Here is a 20,217-nt window from a genome sequence, read left to right on the forward strand (position 1 = left end):
ATAGTCTAGTAGGCCATGAGTAATATTTTTTGTGGAATTCAACGGCCAAATAGGTTTGAGCTGCTTCTGGGTCTCGATTACAAAGTTGCGCCATGTATTATCTGTTAATGGTACTCCAACTAAGCATGTTAAAAATGGAGTACTGGGTGTGGCTAAGGAGGCACAGAATGTTGTGGTGTTTAATTCGCGTGCCAAGGAGACCCAGATATTATCTCTAGGGTCAAACACCTTAGGAGGGTAGGGAAGGTTGTGACCCATTACTGAGCCTGCGATTAGCAGCACGATGCTTAAACCGCCGGCAAACATGATCCCACTTTCTTGGTTCAACTTGCCACTGAATGGGGACCCCAATGTTTAGTTGGCAGGAGGATTGCAAAACTACAGAGTAACTATCTGCTAAGATCTTTTTTGCTAAATGCTGTACCGACCACGCAAGTTCTCGTAGTCTCAGATCTTCAAGATTTTCAACTAATTGCAAACTGTCAATGATATTTTTGCCTGTGAGTTGTACTAATGCTCCTTGAGCCGTCTCACGGTGCCAGTGAAAACTGCAAGACTGACACCAAAACCCTTCTGATAGATGTCGCTGGTGGACCCACCACTGTAAATTACAACCTCCGCAAAACAATCTTACCCACGCCTTATGATCACTACAATTACATGCAAAGCAAGCAGATTGGCAAAAGCGTAAAAAATGTCTCTGCAGATGTGGAAGCAGATGATCCTCTATCTCCTGTTCAGATTCCACAAGGAAGGTAACGCGAAACCGTTGCTCAACTTCCTGCAGGATTTGTGAGATCTTCCTCTGTACTCTTCTCGCCTTCCTCTGTTGTGGGTTGCTCATCAGTGACAACAGGCTTAGTCCATTTAGCCGGAACCCATAGGGGACCTGTCGGAGTGGACACACATAAATAACCTCTTCCCCAGTACAAGGTTTTTACAGGATCCTGCCAAAGTCCCGTCTTGGGGTCTTTGTAGCGCACCCAAGGCATGGGCGTCGGGGGTTGAGGATAGGTAAAATGAACAATGGCAGGAGGCACTTCTTTGTCACCGAACACACAAAGGTGATTTAGGACAAAAAGGCATTTTTGTAATTTGTCATGCGGGTTGGACAAATCAGGATATTTCTGCAAGTATGTTTTGAGGGTGCCATGTGCCCTCTCTACAATAGCCTGACCTGTGGGCGAGTGGGGAATGCCTGTTTTGTGAATAATATTCCAATTTTGCATATATCTGTCAAAGCGTGCACTGCTATAAGCGGGGCCATTATCAGTTTTGATTATTAAAGGGACTCCCATAACTGCTATACAGCTATTCAAATGACGTTCGACATGTCTCGCTTGTTCTCCTGTCTGAGCCGTAGCCCATATGAAATGACTGTATGTGTCAATTGACACATGAACATACTTCAAGCGCCCAAAACTGGGGACATGTGTGACGTCCATTTGCCATATTTCATTGGCTTTAAGTCCTCGAGGATTGACTCCTATGCCTAAACCGACCCCAGTATTGTGAAAACTACATAACGGACATGCTTTTACTATGGCGCGTGCGTCACGTAAGGGGATATGGAAATCTCTTACTAATCCTTTTGCATTTTGATGAAACATACTGTGACTTTCTCGAGCCCTAGTATTTTTGGGAACATTCTGACTGAGTGATACGATCTGATCTGCTCTCTCATTGCCCTCTCCTAAGCCTTCTTGCCACTTATGGCTGCGTATATGGAGAATTGCATAAGGGTGAGATCTGTTCCGCAGCGCACGTTTTAGCTGTAATAACAGATCAAAAAGTCGCTGTTTTTTTACTTCCTTGATGACAGCGTCCTCGATTCTAGAAACAATTCCCACAACATAAAGAGAGTCTGAAACGACATTGAGGGGTTCCAAAAAATGAAGGGCGGCCCACAGTACTGCTACAAGTTCTAAAGTTTGTAATGTATCAGTAGGGGTAGCTGCGATCTTATGGTGGCACCATTGTTGATTATAGTGCCAAACAACGGCAGCTGTCCTGGTTCTGCGTCCGGCATCAGTAAAAACTGTCAAAGCATCAGGGATAGGCCCTTGGTGTTGCAGCGGTTTGGATATCCAGGTCCAGCTTCCCAACCAGTTAAGTGATTTTGGAGCTAATGGGCCGGTGCGAACTTCTGCTCCAGAAGAGAGCAAGGCTTCAGTGAGTCGTGAGGAGTTGAGTAGGTACCAGTCCAAAGTAGGTTTTTCCATGGGGAGGTTGATAACTGCAGGTTCAAGGCCACTAATTTCCCAGGTGCGTAGACGTCCTTTCTTTAAAAGAGTTGCCAAATTTTCGATCTTTGGAGTGACTGTTTTCCTTTGCTGCAAGGGGGGCGAAATCCATTCTAAAACGGAGATGTCCCCCGTTTTCTTTTGCTGTGTAATAGCTCCTAAGAGATGTTCTCCACTGTTCCAGACAGTTAAGGATAAGGGGGTGTCGGGGTCTAGACGGTCGACAAAGCCTCTGGAGATACAGGATGTAATTTGCTGCAAGACTTTAGACTGTTGCGGCGTAAGCGTCACAGGAGTACATGGGTCTGTGCCCTTTAGCAAAGGACGTAGCTGTTCCAATAGCATGTTGGGAATTCCTGTAACAGGTTTAAGCCATTGCAGGTCTCCTAGAAGTTTCTGGGCCTCATTTAGGTTTGAAATAGATGCTTGAATATGTAACTTCTGAGGTTTTATTCTCTGAGCGGTAATAGTCCATCCTAGATATTTCCATGGAGCAGAAACTTGTATTTTGTTGGGTGCCACAACAAGGGACCAAGCAGCCAAGGAGGCAACAATAATTTGCATCTGGGCAGGGGTGAAAGGATCCCTTTGAGCAAAGAGGATGTTGTCCATGTAGTGATAAATAATGGCATCAGGCATCTGTCTCCGTAAGGGTTGTAAGGCAGCATCAACATACAGTTGGCACAAAGTAGGTGAGTTTTTCATCCCTTGCGGCAATACAGTCCATTCAAATCGCCTAGCTGGTTCTCCTTTATTCAGGGCAGGTAAGGTAAAGGCGAAGCGCTTGGTGTCATCTGGATGCAATGGAATAGTAAAAAAGCAGTCCTTGAGATCTATAATTAAAAGAGGCCAGTTTTGGGGCAACATAGCCGGATTGGGGAGACCAGGTTGTAGCGCCCCCATAAATTCTGACGAATTCGACGAATGTGACCGGGTGTCCCACAGCGATAACACTTCATGGGCCACCTGGAGCTGGGCGGGGACGTGCTGCTGCCGCTTGGAGAGGAGCAAGGGCTGCCATAACCTGATTTTGAGAGCTGATAGCCTGTTCTTTAAGCCCTTCACCTAATTTTTCTAAGGCTTGTGCTAAGAATAGTTGCGAGCCAGTGGGCATGGTCGCAGCTTTTTCTAAAAGTTGCTGGACAGTCCAATCCCCTGGGGTGGAAGTAATAAGGGCACGGGTGGCCTGATTGCCATTTTGTAAAAGGCATTGTTTAAGCAACGGGTCATGCATATGCTCTTGAACCCCAGCTTTTGAAATGGCTTCCATAACTTTGTCAACAAAAGAGCCTAGAGACTCCTCTCTGCCTTGTTTAATGCTCATATACATCGGGATCCCACCTGGGGCTCGGACCTTATCCATGGCTTTCTTAGCAACTGCCATAGCTTCCCGTAGCTTGGCAGGTCCTAGTGCCGCTTGAGCTTCTACTCTCATGTGATCCCCTTCACCCATGAGCTCAGCTACTGTAACACCTGTCAAGGGATCTGCCGCTGGCCTGGGGACAGCAGCAGTAACAGCGGCTTCCTCCCTCCAGCGAGCCTCAAAAAGCAGTCGCTGATGCGGGGTATACATGAGCTTAGTAATGCCTTTAATGTCAGCAGGAAGAAGGGTAAAAGCGTTAAAAATATAATCAAGCATCTGTTTAACTGGTTCACTGGTGACACCGTAATTCCCCACTGTTGCTCGGAGCTGCGCTAGCAGCTTCCAATCAAGATTAGTCACCTGCGCAACATTGCCGCCCCCTTGCGGATTCGGGACAAATAAAACAGGGAACGCCATGCTGTCTTGGGCAGCCTCTAGCATGTCAGAATCACCCTTTTGTAAGCCGTCACGAGCAACCGCAGCCCAGAGTTCTCTATGGCCCCTAACCATGGCCTCCGCGAGGTCAGACTCTGCCCCAGGGACAGGCTCAGGGCTAACAAAGGGGTTTCGCGAACGAGAACAGTCCGGCGGAGACGGGTGAGGCAAGGGCGGTGGAGGAGCAGGCTGCGGCGGCTCCCGAGCCGGCTCGAGCGGCGGGGGGGGCTGCGGCGGAGCAGGCTGCAGCGGCTCCCGAGCCAGCTCGAGCGGCGGGGGGGGCTGCGGCGGAGCAGGCTGCGGCAAGGAAGGCGTAGGAGGAGTAGGAGGTGGGGGGAGGGGAGGCGTGGAAGGCGACTCAGAGGCAAGAGCCTCAGGCGGTACATGAACTGCAGCAAAGGTGGGGGGATTAGGTGGGCCAGAGAAAACAGAGGCACTGTGATCGCCGTAATGATGGTTCCGATCCTGAGCAATCTTAATTTTTTCTGCCGCTTTTTTCTCTGCCTGTACCATTAAAAGTTCATTGTGGACAACTCTCCATAGTTTAGAAATCTTTTTAGCTGGCTTATCGTCATCTAAGACAAGATCCCAAAGTTTGTCACCATACGCGCGCCACTGACTTAATTCATGAATGGAGTGGGGGTCAGTGAAAAAACTATAAGAGCGCGCATGCGTTAAAAGAACGGGGAGGTCTTTGTCAAGATCAATCCCTTTAAAATTACGCTTAAGCAAAAAGGCTTTAAAAAGTTCCTGTGCTGCTTGCCTTTCCATACTTACGGTACCGTTGCTAGCTCTCCAGGCTTCGGCAGCACGTATCGGCGAGCCCGCCTGTGCGGTCGCTCGGGCGCGGAGGTGATAGGCACGACGCGGCTGGGTGCTGCGTTTTAGCCGTACGCAACCTCTTTCGCCGTCCTTCTAGCTGCGGGACCCGACCCCAACGCAACTCCCCCGTCGCATAAGGCAACTTCTCCTGTTCGGGCGCCAGATGTTGGGTGGAGTCGCGGGAGATAAGCACTCACGGCATTGTGGTCAGCAAGTCTCGTTTATTGTAATAATCTACACATACTTATAGTACTACTAATTAGCTCATACATATTGCAAAAGCTGAGCTCCTTATTGGTGGGAGCTATTCTATGAGATCTGCAAACATAGGGGTCTTATTTTCCTCTTCCATATGGTTTCTTTCTGCTTACTTATCTGGACTCACATCCTGCTATCCGCACAACCTCCCACTCAAGGATTCAGTGTCCTTGCCAAGTCTGCATCTTTACTAAGCCTGCTGTGTCATCATGACCTTTGCTTTTTAGCCATTCTTCAGAAAGACTCTCAACAGCTAGGGACCCCAGAGCTGGATGCAGTATTCCAGGTGGGGTCTTACCAGAGCAGAGCAGAGGGGCAGAATCACCTCCCTTGCCCTACTGGCCATGTTTCTTCTGATGAAGCCCAGGATGCAATGGGCTTTCTGTGCTGAAAGTACACATGGCCAGCTCACATCCAGCCTCTCCTCCACCAGCACCCCCAAGTCCTTCTCAGCAGGGCTGCTCTTGATCTGTTCATTCCCCAGCCTGTGTTGATACCAGTGGTTGCCCTGACCCAGGTGTAGCACCTTGCACTTGGTCTTGTTAAACTGCATGAGATTCCCATGCACCACTTCTCAAACTTTTCCAGGTGCCTCTGAATAGCATCCCATCCTTCAGGTGTGTCAACTGCACCACTCAGCTTGGTGTCATCTGCAAACTTACTGAGGGTGCTAATAATGAAGATATTAAATAACATTGGTCCTAATACAGACCCCTGAGGGACACCACTTTTCACTGATGTCCATCAGGACTCTGAGCTGTTGACCACTACCCTCTGGATGCAACCATCTCAACCAATTCCTTATCCATCTAACAGTCCACCCACTAAATCCATCTCTCTCCAGTTTTGAAAGAAGGATGTTGTGGGGGATATCTTGGTTTCAAAGACAGATGTCTGCCAAGGAAGGTGGGAACCTTCCTGGAATGGAAAGATGAGTCCCTCCCTCTAAATTATTATAACTTCAAAATTATGGGGCTTCCAGGCAAAAATATGGGAAAAGGAATAACAGTTCTTTACTAGAATGTATATATATATATACATATAAAACAGAACAGAACAAACAACAAAAAAACCCAATAACAGAAGTTTTCACACCTGTTAAACACCACTTTTCCCCTTTGGTGTAGTTATGACCACAACTGGCAGGGGGCACTGGTGGCTCCAGTGAGGCGACAGCTGCAGTGACTCTTGCAGCCTGCAGAGGATGCTAGCAGGCTCTGGAGAGGCAGGGAAGGTGCGATGATTCCCCAGTGGCTTCAGGGGGCGCTCTGACATGAGCTCAGCAAGCTCCTCAGGTGGTGATAGAGGTTTGGACGAAGGGGAAGAGGGGAAATTGCTCCTTTTGTAAATTCATGGGCAGCAATCGGTCTCAGTACCACCACTAGCAGTAGGCAGAAACCATGAAGGCAGGCAGATCCAATCCTAGTGCCAAGTTACAATATAGCAATACCCCTGGCCAGATACACACACTCCGCCACCCACACAGCCAGTCTCCTCGATCCCCAAACTGGAAGGGAAGAGCCAATCCGGCCTGGCCCCTACCCCCCCACAGGGTCCCGGCCGAGCTTATATCACTTGCGATAACCCCTGAATCATGAAGGAGGGGGGGGAAACAGTGACAATTCCCAGTACAAATGATTATGGGATACACTTTTGAGCCCTCCCCAAGACAGGGGACCATGTCAAAGGCTTTACAGAAGTCCAGATAAATGACATCTGTAGCCCTTCCCTTGCCCACTGATGTAGTCATTCCATCATAGGACACTGGGTTGGTCAGGCAGGACTTGCCCTTGGTGAAGCCGTGCTGGCTCTCCTGAATCACCTCTCTGTCTTCCATGTGCCTTAACACAGCTTCTAGGAGGATCTGTTCCATGATCTTCCCTGCACAGAAGTGAGGCTGACAGGTCAGTAGGTCCCAGGGTCCTCCTTTCTACCCTTTTTAAAGATGGGTACAATGTTTCCTCTTTTCCAATCACCTGGGACTTCACCTGACTGCCATGACTTTTCAAATATGATGGAGAGTGGCTTGGCAACTACATCAGCCAATTCCCTCAGGATTCTGGGATGCATGTCATCAGGTCCCATGGACTTTTGTACATTCGGGTTCCCTTTGGTCAGTTTGGGTCAGCTGTCTTGGCTATATCCACTCCCAACCCCTCACCCACCCACAACCTTCTGGCCTTTGGGGTTAGCATGTGGGGAGTGATTGGAGTGACAGTGATGATGCTGTGCCAGCACTGCTCAGCAGTAGCCAAAACATTGGTGTGTTATCAATACCTTTCTAGTTATAAACACAAAGCACAGCACTGTGAGGGCTGCTATGGCGAAAGTTAACTCCATCCCAGCCAGATCCAATACAAACATCTTCATAAATGATCTGGACAGTGGGATTGAAAGCATTCTCACCAAGTTTGCTGATGACAGGAAACTGCATGGCAAGGTGAACACATCAGAAGGGAAAACCATCTTACAGAGAGACCTGGACAGGCTGGAAGAGTGGGCTGGCAAGAACAGTATGAAGTTTAACAAAGATGTGCAAAATACTGCATCTTGGTCAGAATAACAAGAGCCCAGTACAGGTGAGGATCTGTGTGGCTGGGGAGCAGCCTTGCTAAAAGGGACCTCAGGGTCCTGGTGGACAAGCTGAACATGAGTAAGCAATGTGTTGCTGCAGCAAAAAAGGCAAATCAGATCCTGGCCTGCATCTGCAGGGGCATTACTAGCAGAGATAGACTTGATCATACCACTCTCTGCTTGTCAGGCCATACTCTCTTTAAAAGGAGCCACATGGGAAAGACAAGGTGGAATAGGTACAAGTTGCACCAGGACAGGTTTCATCTTGATACAAGAAAAAAAATTTTAAGCGAGAACAATCATTCACTGAAACAACCTCCCCAGGAATGTGGCAGTCCCCATCACTGGAGGTTTTCAAGATGTAATTGGACAGAGTGCTACATAATCTCATCTAAGCTCCCTTTCCCACAAAAGGTTGGACCAAATGATCTTTCAACATCCCTTCCAACCTGGGCTGTTCTATGATTCTATGATTCTTCTATTCAGAGCAGTGATAGTAGAACACAATCTATAATAGGATATATCAAGTTGAATATGTAAGCTATTTTTTGTGTGTTTGCTGAGTTATATTCATTTCTGGAAATCAATTGATTTCTTCACTTCTTCCAGCTCCCTTTCTGACTTTTCATACACTTAATGTCTTCTTGGTATCCGGAATAAAGATGTGCATCTTTTATTTATCAAAATGCAAACATTTCCCAACTGAGAAGAGATACTTTAAAATGGTAACATCATTCAAATTTCCTCTCCTTGCCTTGAGCCAAGAAAGTACGACTACCTTCATGTGTTTGGTTTGTGGTAAATTAATGACTATCTAGACAAACTGTTAGTTCAACTATCTGTTGAGCTTTTCGGTAGAATTTCTTAAATTATATTTGAGAAGCGAACTTCCAGATGTTTAAGGAGTTGGTGAATGAGATCCCTTGGGTACCTATCCTTAAAGACAGAGGCGCTGAACAGACCTGGCAACTCTTTGAGACCATTTTTCTTAGAGCACAAGAGCTCTCTGTCCCAGTGTGTAGGAAATCAGGCACGGCAGGCCGGAAACTGACATAGCTGAGCAAGGACCTGCTTCTCAAACTGAGGAGTAAGAAAGAAATACACAGCTGATGAAAGCAGGGACAGGTGACCTGGGGAGAGTACAGGGCGAGGGTTCGAATGTGTAGGCATGGGATCAGGAAAGCTAAGGCAAAGCTGGAACGGGACTTGGCAAGGGATGTGAAGAATAACAAAAAGGGATTCTATAAGTACATAGGTCAGAAAAGAAAGGTCAAGGAGAGTGTACCTGTTAGTGATGAAATCAAATGTAAAGAAAAATCTAAATGTAAAAAGTCAACATGTCAGCAATGGGAAAAAACATCGATATAGTGTTTTAGTTTTGAGCTCCACAGGCGGTGTTTTCTTTCTTCTTCCACCTTCCTTTCCCATGCAAGCTCCCCTTTATTTTAATTTTGTTACAGATAAACAACCGCCTTCTGATTGGTCCCCAGGATCTCTGCTAATTTTGTAACACAAACATGTTTCAAGCATTCCATGCAAGTGATTGTTTTCAATCACGGTAAATCGTACACACGCAATTGGTCTTCCACTGAAGTAATTTCCTACAGCACGCTCAACAAACACTGATTAGCAGAGCCTCTAGGGTCAATATTCTCTTGTTGTAATCTTGATTAGGATGCCAGGTGTTTGGCACTGTTCCCACATCTCCCCCTTTATTGTTTTTTGTGCAAAGGGTTCATGGTGATCACAGTGTACACCCAGGCTTCATCTCAGAGACGCCTGATGTTTCTCCAGATGAGTCGCAGAACTATAAATACACAAAAGATTAAGAAACCTCCCACTGCCACAAAAACCCATATGCGTAAATTAAGTCCCTCAAATCAGTGTTTGGGGTTAAGCTATTGTACACTATTGGACAACTCATCCCATACATCGTGTTCTGCCAGGTTTTGCACACTGACCATTTGCTGTTTTAGGGATTGGAATCTTGCATTTTGCTGTTAATGTTAGTAGCAAAGGCACCCTGTAAATGGGCTTTAACATGTTCCCAGACACAAGTGGCTTGATTCCAGTGAAGGGGAGTAACACACAACCCCTGATGCTGGTGTTCCCAATCCCAGTGAAGTTTCAGGTGAGTGTTTAAAGCTTCTTGTGGATCTCCTAACCACACTAGTGCTGCTTCTAATGCATCTAATCTAGTTAATAGTTGTTGATCAATACTTGTTTGCATGGCCATTTCTGCCGTAGAATTACCTAACACATCGGTGACAGCACGAGCAGTTTGCACATCTTTTGTGTTGTTGTTGCGATAGCAGCCATAGCTGCTATTATTATTGCAGTGATAATAAAAGCTATTAGCCATCCAATGAATCTCTTTGATCGGTCCTTGGGTGCTTTAAGTAGTCTTGCCAATTGTCCTAATCCTGATTCTCCTTTCCATTCTCCGGTCAAATTCACTGGAAGCCAAAATTCTTCTTGTCTTTGCATAGGTACAATAACAGATAAGATTAATTGGGACACATTCTGATTAGTAATACAACTAAAATAATAGGAATCGGTGATAGTCATGTTAAATGTGTGTCTCTCTACCTTGACCTTAACATCAGTTGCTGCCATGGAGACATATGAATGTGCAGTACATATCATTACAGAATCGTTGTGCCAATTGGTTAAGCTCAGTCGATATGCCTCATTTGTCTTTGTATAATAACCATGAACTACATGTCACAGACGAAAAGGCATTGCTAAGCACCATATTTTGGTAAACCAAGGTCCAGAATTGTTTAAAAATTTAGCATGCAACACAGGGCTTGAAAGCCCTCCTTCTGACCACTTCAGTGTTCCATTTGTCACTTCTGAGAAGTTTATTGGTTTTGAACTGTTGCTTATTAGGTGTCCTCTTGGTCCCCAGTCAATTATTTCTAGTCTGGTTATATTGATGGTCTTTTTACCTAGAGTAGGTAGTCTACATGAAAGCCAATTAAGCTTTGACACATCAATAGTAGTGCCTTGAGGAATTATGTAAATGGGAAGATGAGCTGGTGCAGCCAACATGGTGTTACTCATTACCTCACTACTATTAATGCCTGATATAGACATAAAAGTAAGATATGCCTAGTGTTTTTGGGTGTTCTTACTCCTTTGATAGTGTAAGTGAAACAAGGCATCCCAAGATAGGTTTTTTAGCAATACAAATTGGGGGCAACTCAGTGTAAAATGTTTGGGAACCATTGTTTTTGATCCATTCTTTATTTTCTTTCAAAGGTTCCTGTGGTGGAAGCCAAACACCTCCTGTCCATTTTTTATCATTACTTGCTATTGGTAGTTCAGCATCCCACCATGTAAGGGGTCTAAAAATGGGAGGATCAACAACATGAGCCCAATATACCTGTTCTGCAGTCACCAAAGGCATGATAAGAAAACAGAATAAACTTCTTACAGTACTGTTGCTAGCTATGATTGCTAGGTAGGCCAAGAAGGTGTTCTTCAGGGTTGGTGCCACTCCTACACTGTGCATCAGGACTTCAGCTCTTTGCTGCAGTCACTTCAGCATCCCCCATGTTATGCTGCTGGCTGGTGTTGTGCAGCACCTCTTTGTCACTATTGAGTCTCTTCAGCTGGGGTATTGGGTTGTCGGACTGGTCTTTATAGCTCATGGTATGGTTTTACCAGACAAGCAGGTAACCACTCTGGACCTGTTGGTGATAGAACACATGCATACCCTCTCCCCCATGTTAGCAAATCTGTTGGGCCTTGCCATCGCACACCCAAGTGTGGATCCTTATATAAAACTTTTGGAAATTGGTTCTGCACACGCAGACCTTCAGAGCAGTGTCGCTCTGCTGGGGATCAAGATTGGTGATCTGCTTTCAAAAATTTTAGTGTAAATAAAGTGCATTATCTAATTGTTCTTGAGGAGCCATATTCCCCCTTTTTTGTTTTAATAACATGCACTTAAGTGTTAAATGACATCATTCTATCATGGCTTGGCCCTGGGGATTATATGGAATGCCCGTAACATTGAATCACCCCAAACCGGGCCAAGAGACACTTCAGAGACAGAGTCCAAGAAGCGGGTATTTGCTTTATTCGGTGCCGGGTGCGTGGGGGATGGCTCCTCCTAACACACACACAGCACTCCATACAGCCCAGTATTATGGGTATAATTTATGAATATTCATCACATTCCTTGGGATAGGAGTAGTTATACAAATTACTTCTCGGAAGTCATTAATATCATTAGCATACATGCCACGCATGGTCTATGTACCCTGGTGGTTGCACTGAGGAAGGCTCCTCTTCATCCTCGGGGGTCTTTCTGATGAAGATCAGTAGTCTTCGTCACAATGCACTTTTCACCTTTCTTTCTGGAGCATGTGCAGTCCTTTGTAGAATGATTCAGTGGTTTCTGTGCTGGTTTTCATAAGATCCTGTTCCTCTTATCTTGACAAGATTAAGGCGAATCCTGCTTCTTAGGTTTTGTGATTAAGATTTGCTGTCTCTTAATGTTGCTGCCTGTTCTGAGCTTCCCCTCCCCTCTCCCAAAGACATGTGCTCATAGCTCCTTTGTTCCAAGCGCGGGCAAAGCCAAATGTAACTCAGACTCTTCAGCAGTGTCTCATTGGCCGGTCACCCCGGGTCCACCCCCAGTCCTCCCCTTTCCCCTTCTCCGAATAAAAGATGGTCGAGGGGAGGCAAACGCTCTCTCTCAGCTCAGCTACTTTCCTGTAAACATCTCTGGTCGTCTGTCTCATTTGAAGGCTTCTAACTGCAGGGAATTGAGCGAGCAGGGAGCTATATTTCTCCCTCTTTGCTTCTGCTGATGGTATTTGCTCTGCAGCTGATTCAGGTACCGATTTTAGAGCTACTAAAGTGCTAGATTGCCCGTGCTACCTCTCAAGGCTGCTCGAGGCTTTCTAAGGCATTGAAATACAAGCGCTAGCCGGTATAAAGCTGAAAAGATACCTTCCGCATTTGGCGCCCAGCGTGCTATCTCTGAACTCCGGTTCTGAGAGATTTTCAGGGTGTCCCGGCAGCTGTGTCTGCTGGAGTTAGCTCTGCACGTCCTGCTGTGCCAGCTCTGTGTGGCGAGGTGTTACTTTTTGTGTAACATCGAGCCCAGAGCCTCAGCCTGTACCCTCCCCCACGCCACGTGGCGAGGGAACGGCTGGAAAGCAGAAGACCCTTCTCGCGTTTTTTTTTTCTCCGGACCTGCTTTCCTGTGATAAATCCAGAATTCTGGTGAGTATTTCCCTGCTGGTTTAGGGGCTCCTGTCTTAAGCTGGTGCCGGTGCAAACTTTCTCTTTTTTTTTCCTCCTTTTTGGCGAGTTGGGGTTGAGGTTTGGTGGTGCATTTATAATGGGATCTGAAGTTTCTGCACACCATAGAGAAATATACCACCAAGTTCAAAGTTACCTTTCTTTAACTGGGCATAAATACCCTAAAAATCTAATTCAGTCTTTTGTACAATGGCTTTTTCAGTACTTTCCTAATCTGACCTCCGAAGACATAAGATCTGCTGAATTTTGGGATAAGGTGGGGAGAAAACTCTCCTCTCTGAGGCGTGCAGGAGATGAAACAGTTTCAAAATTCTTTCCTCTCCTGTTACTAAGTTATACTTTGCCGGATAAAAAGGCAGTACATGAAAAGCCTCTGCAAAACCCCCCTGTTAATTCCCTTATACCCTCTTCCAACCCCTGTGTCCCGGACCCCTCTTCCCCTACGCTGGAAAACACAGCTAGAGCAGACTGCTTCTCAGCACAGGAGAGCTATCGTCCTCCTGGCTCACCCGTGTTTCCTCAGCACCCTGCCTTGGATGGGAATCCGGAGCCCATCCCAGGACCTTCCCGACCCCTTTTCTCCACTCCCTTTTCCCCAGTTTCTAGCCCTCATGTTTCAAGCGCGCGTAAAAACCCCTTCTCCCCCGATCTCTTTGTTCCCAGGGACGGCCATTGCCACGTGCTCGCAGGCCAGGAAAAAACCCTTCCCCCCAACCGCGTTTCTCCCAGTTTGTTTGTCTCCAGTAATGGCGGACGCAATGGTCCTTCCTCTCCAAACTACACCTCCCACAATCCCTTTCTCCCCCATCCCACAAATCCCTTCTTGTCCCCATCCCCTCCCACTCTCGCGTCACACCCTGACCCCGCCCCCACAGCGTCGTGTTTCACCCCTCCCTCTGTTCCCGCCCACGGCTCAAGTGCCGCCCCTGCCTCCCACAACCCCGCCCCCGACCCCTCCCCTCCTCCGGCCGTGTCCCCGCCTCCACTCCCCGCCCCTGCCCCTCCACTCCCCGCCCCTGCTTCCCATTGTCCCGCCCCAGGTTCCCACAGTCCTGTGACTGCCCCTCTCAATCCGGGAACCCATGGCTACCAGGAAGTAACTCCAACTGCTTCTGCTACACTCTCTTGTACTAGCAATGGAGCTAACCCTGACTGGAAACCCCTTTCTTATTCTGATATTAAGGATTTGTGCAAGGCAATTAAGGAGTTTGGAATGCATAGTAATTATTTTAAGAGCCTTTTAAGTGCTACTTTTGCAACTCACTTACTTGTACCTCATGATTTACTTACATTAATGCAAACTCTTCTCACACCTGGTGATTTTATGGTGTGGAAAAAGCAATGGAAAATAATTTTATCTGATTTATTAAAAATTTTGTGGCAAACTCCAGATAATTACCTGGATTTTGAAAACAATTATATCACATTAGACCTTTTATCTGGTGACAATAATATGGCAAATCCTCAAAAACAAGCAATGCTTATCCCTCGTCCAGTTCTTACTGAAATCACACGTGCTGCTGAAAAGGCCTTAACATTATTGCCATCTCAAACTCCTAATTCTCATTATACCACCATCAAGCAATCGCCAAATGAAAATATTATTCACTTTTATAACCGTTTGTACGAAGCTGTCTCTTCCCAGGTCCCTAATCCTGACCTCCAACAAGCGCTCCTACTCGAACTTCTCCAAGTTAATACGAATGATGCTTGCAAACAAGTCATTCTCACTCTCCCGCTGTATCCTCCTCCTACTGTTGAATCCATCCTCGAAGTCTGTACGAAGAAGGTGCAGCTGAACACAGCTGATCCCTTTTTGAAAAAAGTGGGGATGGTTGGGGAGGTTGTGGAGAATGTTACAGGTACAGGAGAAATTCAATCGCGCGGTAACTTTGTATGCTATCGTTGTCAGAAAAAGGGACATGTAGCTCGCAATTGCAGAGCAATTATAACTGCTGATAAAAACTCTCCAAAGACTGTTTCCCCAGGTCAACAGCAGGGAAACTAGCGACTCAACGCGTCCTAACAGCTCCGCGTTCAGACATAAATAGGGCTGCAGACAAAGCAACTTGGACTTCTGGACTCAGGTTTAAGGTAACCTGTGATAAAGCACACCATTTCAACAGCAACAAACAGACTGTAATACCCATCTCATTCCAGAATGTGGACGACATTCCAGAATTTACATACCTTTTTGTTATTGGGGACACTCGGGAAACACCTGCTGGGATAGAGGTTACACCCACACTGATGAAAGTGGATCAGAACGGGTGTTCTAACCTAATGGTACAATGTATATATCCACCGTATTTTATGCCTAAAGGTCAAGTCATTGCACAGGCCTTTCCACTGCCCAAATACCTGCCCACAGATGGTCATATCCCAGCCATCTGTTGGACTGAGGTTTTGGGAAACAACAAACCTGTAATAGAATGTAAGCTCTGTTACAAATCACATAAAATCAGTATAATGGGAATGTTAGACACAGGTGCTGATGTGTCTGTCATTCCATTTGATAAGTGGCCTATGCAATGGGAATTGCAATCTCAGGGCATCATACAAGGGATTGGAGGTACCCAAATTGCAAAGCAGTCCAAACACACCATCCAAATTGAAGGTCCTGAAGGACAAATAGCGACACTTCGTCCGTATGTCCTAGACACCAAATTCACCCTGTGGGGAAGGGATGCCATGTCTCAGTGGGGAACAAAAATTGATATCACACCTAGACATCAAAATTTTCCCTTGCAGGCCACTGAAGCAGAGTGCCATCCACATAAATTAACTTGGAAAACAGATGAACCCGTGTGGGTTAACCAGTGGTCGTTAAAAAAAGAAAACTTAGAGGCACTCAAAACATTAGTGGCTGAACAATTGGCTAAAGGAAATATAGTTCCAACTAACAGCCCATGGAACACACCCGTGTTTGTAATACAAAAACCGGCAAAGAACAAATATAGGCTACTCCAAGATCTTAGAGAAGTTAATAAGGTTATTGAAGACATGGGACCCCTTCAACCAGGTATGCCATCACCTTCAATGCTCCCACAACATTGGCATTTAGCTGTTCTTGACATTAAAGATTGCTTCTTTCATATTCCACTCCACCCTGCAGATGCCCCCCGATTTGCATTTTCTGTACCATCTCTTAATCGTGAAACTCCCATGGACCATTATCATTGGCTTGTGCTTCCCCAAGGTATGAAAAATTCCCCAACTCTCTGCCAAGAGTATATTGCTAAAATTCTATCTCCCATCCGTGCCAAAGCAGAGAAAGCCATCATCCTGCATTACATGGATGATGTGCTGGTGTGTGCTCCCAATAATCAGTATCTCGAGCAGACACTTAACATGGTGGTTGAGGCCCTAGAGGCCAAGGGCTTTGAATTACAACCTGAAAAAATGCAGAGAACAAGCCCTTGGAAATACCTCGGACTCAAAATCACAGAAACCTCTATCACCCCAACACCTGTCACCATTAATAATAACCCAAAAACATTAGAGGAAGTGCAACAGATCTGTGGGACACTGAAGTATTTAAGGTCCTGGTTAGGACTCACCACAGAGGATGTAGCTCCTATTGCAAACCTGTTAAAAGGGGAAGGCGGTCCAGCATCCCCTAGATCCCTGACAGAAGAGGCAAGGCAGTCTCTCAAAAAGATACAAGAGCTCATTTCCACCAGACAAGCGCACAGGTATCAGCCCTCCCTACCCTTTAAGCTTGTCATTCTAGGGAAGGTACCACGCTTTCATGGCCTCATATTTCAGTGGGAGAAAGAGCAGAAGGAACCCCTCATCATAATTGAATGGGTATTCCTTCCACTCCAACCTCCTAAAACCATCACACAGCCACAAGAACTAATGGCAAAAATTATCATGAAGGGTAGAGCAAGGCTCCGCACCCTGGCAGGATGTGACTTTGCATGCATCTATTTACCTGTAACAACTGACGCATTAGATCACCTACTCCAAAATAATATAAATTTACAATTTGCATTAGATAGTTACTCAGGCCAAATCTCAAATCATTACCCAAAACATGACATGTTTAATCTACCATTCTCTTTCATCCCTCGAGAAATTCAAAGTAGAAAACCCCTCGATGCGATTACCGTTTTTACTGATGCCTCAGGAAAAAGTAAAAAGTCCGCGGTCACATGGAAAAATCCAAAGACGCAAAAGTGGGAATCTGACATTGAGGTAATCCAGGGATCACCACAAGTAGCTGAACTAGCAGCTGTCGTTAGAGCATTTGAGAGGTTCAAAGAACCCTTTAATTTGGTCACAGACTCAGCATATGTAGCTGGAGTAACTGTTAGAGCTGAGCATGCTCTCCTAAAAGAAATCTCAAACAAGAAAATTTATGATTTACTCTCAAAATTAATTTATCTGGTTTCCCACAGAGAGCATCCCTATTTTGTCATGCATGTGAGGTCACATACAAACCTGCCAGGATTTATTGCGGAGGGCAATCGTAGAGCTGATGCTCTGGCTATGCCAGCAGACATAGTTCTATCAGCCGACTTACCAAAGCTCCCCCAAGTTTTTGAACAAGCAAAATTGAGCCATGCCATGTACCATCAAAATATTCCTGCTCTTATCCGCATGTTCCATCTGTCGCGGACACAAGCAAAAGCAATAGTGGCAACATGTCCCAACTGCCAGAAGCTACAGCTTCCATCACTAGGCATGGGGGTCAATCCCAGAGGCATTAATAGTGGTGAAGTGTGGCAAATGGACGTCACACATTTCCCTGAATTTGGGAGATTAAAATACGTTCATGTTTCTATTGATACCTTCTCTGGTGCTATGTATGCCTCTGCACATGCAGGTGAAAAGGCTAAGGATGTTGAAAAACATCTTGTCCAAGCTTTTGCTGTGCTCGGTATACCTGAGGAGATAAAAACTGATAATGGACCTGCCTACACCTCCCAGGAGTTTAAAAACTTTCGTCAGCAGTGGGGATTTCGACATGTTACAGGTATTCCTCACTCCCCAACTGGACAAGGCATTGTTGAACGTGCCCATCAAACCCTCAAGCGAATGCTGCTACAACAATCAGGGACCACCAAACTTAACTCACCTGTCCTCAGACTCAGCAAAGCACTGTTTACTATAAACTTCCTGAATGGCACCTTTGAGGATCCAAACCCTCCCATCTATCGTCATTTCCAGAACACCAGGAGACAGAAACTGCAGGAAAATCCAGAAGTCCTGATCCGGGACCCAGAGACTCAAAAAATCCAAGGACCATACAAACTTGTAACTTGGGGACGTGGGTATGCCAGTGTATCTACCCCTCAAGGACTGAGATGGATCCCAGGCAAGTGGGTAAAACCTTATGTCACTTCCTCAAAAGTTAAGGAGGTTAAAACTGCCTCCTGGAAGAGACGCCGTAAAAAGAATCCTGATTTTGCACCTTCATGTAAACCCCCTACTGCAGATCTTTATGTTAATCCCTTAAGTTAAGTTGCACTGTTTTGCACTCAGGTTTTTGCACTGTATTTTGTAAATCTTTGTCCTGATACTCCATACCATAGATGTCCTGACTAAACCCCTGAGTTTTGACTGGGGAACTAGTTTAAAGGCATCCTAGGTACTGTCGAGGTGTAGGGACGATAGATTACAATTATATTTTGCACTGTTGTTTTGTTACTGTGTTCTATGCACTTTTAAGTTACTAAGAGTTACAACCCAGCTTTAAAGAAAAAAAAATAGGGAATTGTTGCTGCCTGTTCTGAGCTTCCCCTCCCCTCTCCCAAAGACATGTGCTCATAGCTCCTTTGTTCCAAGCGCGGGCAAAGCCAAATGTAACTCAGACTCTTCAGCAGTGTCTCATTGGCCGGTCACCCCGGGTCCGCCCCCAGTCCTCCCCTTTCCCCTTCTCCGAATAAAAGATGGTCGAGGGGAGGCAAACGCTCTCTCTCAGCTCAGCTACTTTCCTGTAAACATCTCTGGTCGTCTGTCTCATTTGAAGGCTTCTAACTGCAGGGAATTGAGCGAGCAGGGAGCTATATTTCTCCCTCTTTGCTTCTGCTGATGGTATTTGCTCTGCAGCTGATTCAGGTACCGATTTTAGAGCTACTGAAGTGCTAGATTGCCCGTGCTACCTCTCAAGGCTGCTCGAGGCTTTCTAAGGCATTGAAATACAAGCGCTAGCCGGTATAAAGCTGAAAAGATACCTTCCGCATCTTAATGGTTAATTCGTGCTTACATGAGTTAACTATCGATCAACCCCCTTCTCAACATGTTTCATGCTCCACTGGTGAAGGAATTCCTGAGTATTTTTAGAAGTATAACCTGGGCTGTTGTCAGTTTTTATAGTCTTCGGCAGGCCCATAATAGCAAAGCAACATGTCCAATGCTTACGGATGTCTTTACCTTTTTCCTCTATGTGAGCAGAAGCATATATTAGGCTGAAAAATGTATCAATGGTAACAGGAACAAACCTCAAACTACCAAAAGAATATATGTGAGTAACATCAGTCTGCCATAACTCATTAGGCTGTAGACCTTGGGGATTAACTTCCTGGGCGGAAGGATGTGAAGGGAGTTGCCGGCAGTCTGGGCAAGCATGCACGATATCTCTTGCCTGAGACAAAGGAATGTGAAACTGCTTACTCCGCCTTGCTTCATTCTGCTGAAAAAATGAATGAGATGAGCAGGCATAATCGAATTGTAATGTAGCTGCAGTTAAGCTGTCCACTTTAGCATTCCCTTCTGCTATAGGACCAGGTAAACTTGTGTGACTCTGTATATGAATGACAAAAGGAGGATGTTTTCTGTTCTCAGTGACTTTATTGAACAAAAAGCTCAGACAATATCTTATGGCTGACTTTCTTTATAAAATCTCAGTGTATTCTTGTTATGACATTAACAACATATTCAGAATCGCTAATTATATTGACTGCTTCTTGTTTAAAAGTCGTTAAAGCTAACACTGCTGCACAAAGTTCAACCTGTTGAGTGAAACCATCTGTCTGAGTTAGCAGTAGCAGCGACCGTTCCCCTCCGATCGGAGAGCGAGAGAGCCAGAGGAGCTGAGCCCAGCCCCTCACCCCCCAGCCAAAATCTCACAGTATCTCTGCCCTTCCCAAGAGAAACCCTCCCCCCCCCCCAGATAAGAGAGTAGCCAGCTGCACCCTTCCCCCCACCTTGGCCACTTCTTTTGTCTCTTAAGTACGGGTCATTATCATCTCTTAGGCAACAAATGGGACAAAATTCCCTGAGAGAAAGAAGAAA

The 20,217-nt window shown here is 45.9% G+C and overlaps 1 protein-coding gene and 1 long non-coding RNA gene across 2 annotated transcripts in view; one reads left to right on the forward strand and one right to left on the reverse strand.

Moving 5' to 3' along the window:
• LOC116437367 (E3 ubiquitin-protein ligase UHRF2-like) overlaps positions 1 to 20,217 on the forward strand; it is a 268,869-nt gene that overhangs the window by 232,203 nt on the left and 16,449 nt on the right. The gene's annotated exons all lie outside the window — the stretch shown is intronic.
• LOC116437379 lies at positions 820 to 3,160 on the reverse strand. Its single transcript, XR_004237267.1, has 2 exons — positions 2,920 to 3,160; positions 820 to 889 (listed from the first exon to the last, which is right to left on the reverse strand). It is a non-coding gene; the product is annotated as an uncharacterized LOC116437379 (long non-coding RNA).

Source organism: Corvus moneduloides, chromosome W, assembly GCF_009650955.1.
Source record: "Corvus moneduloides isolate bCorMon1 chromosome W, bCorMon1.pri, whole genome shotgun sequence".
Taxonomy (NCBI): Eukaryota; Metazoa; Chordata; class Aves; order Passeriformes; family Corvidae; genus Corvus; species Corvus moneduloides.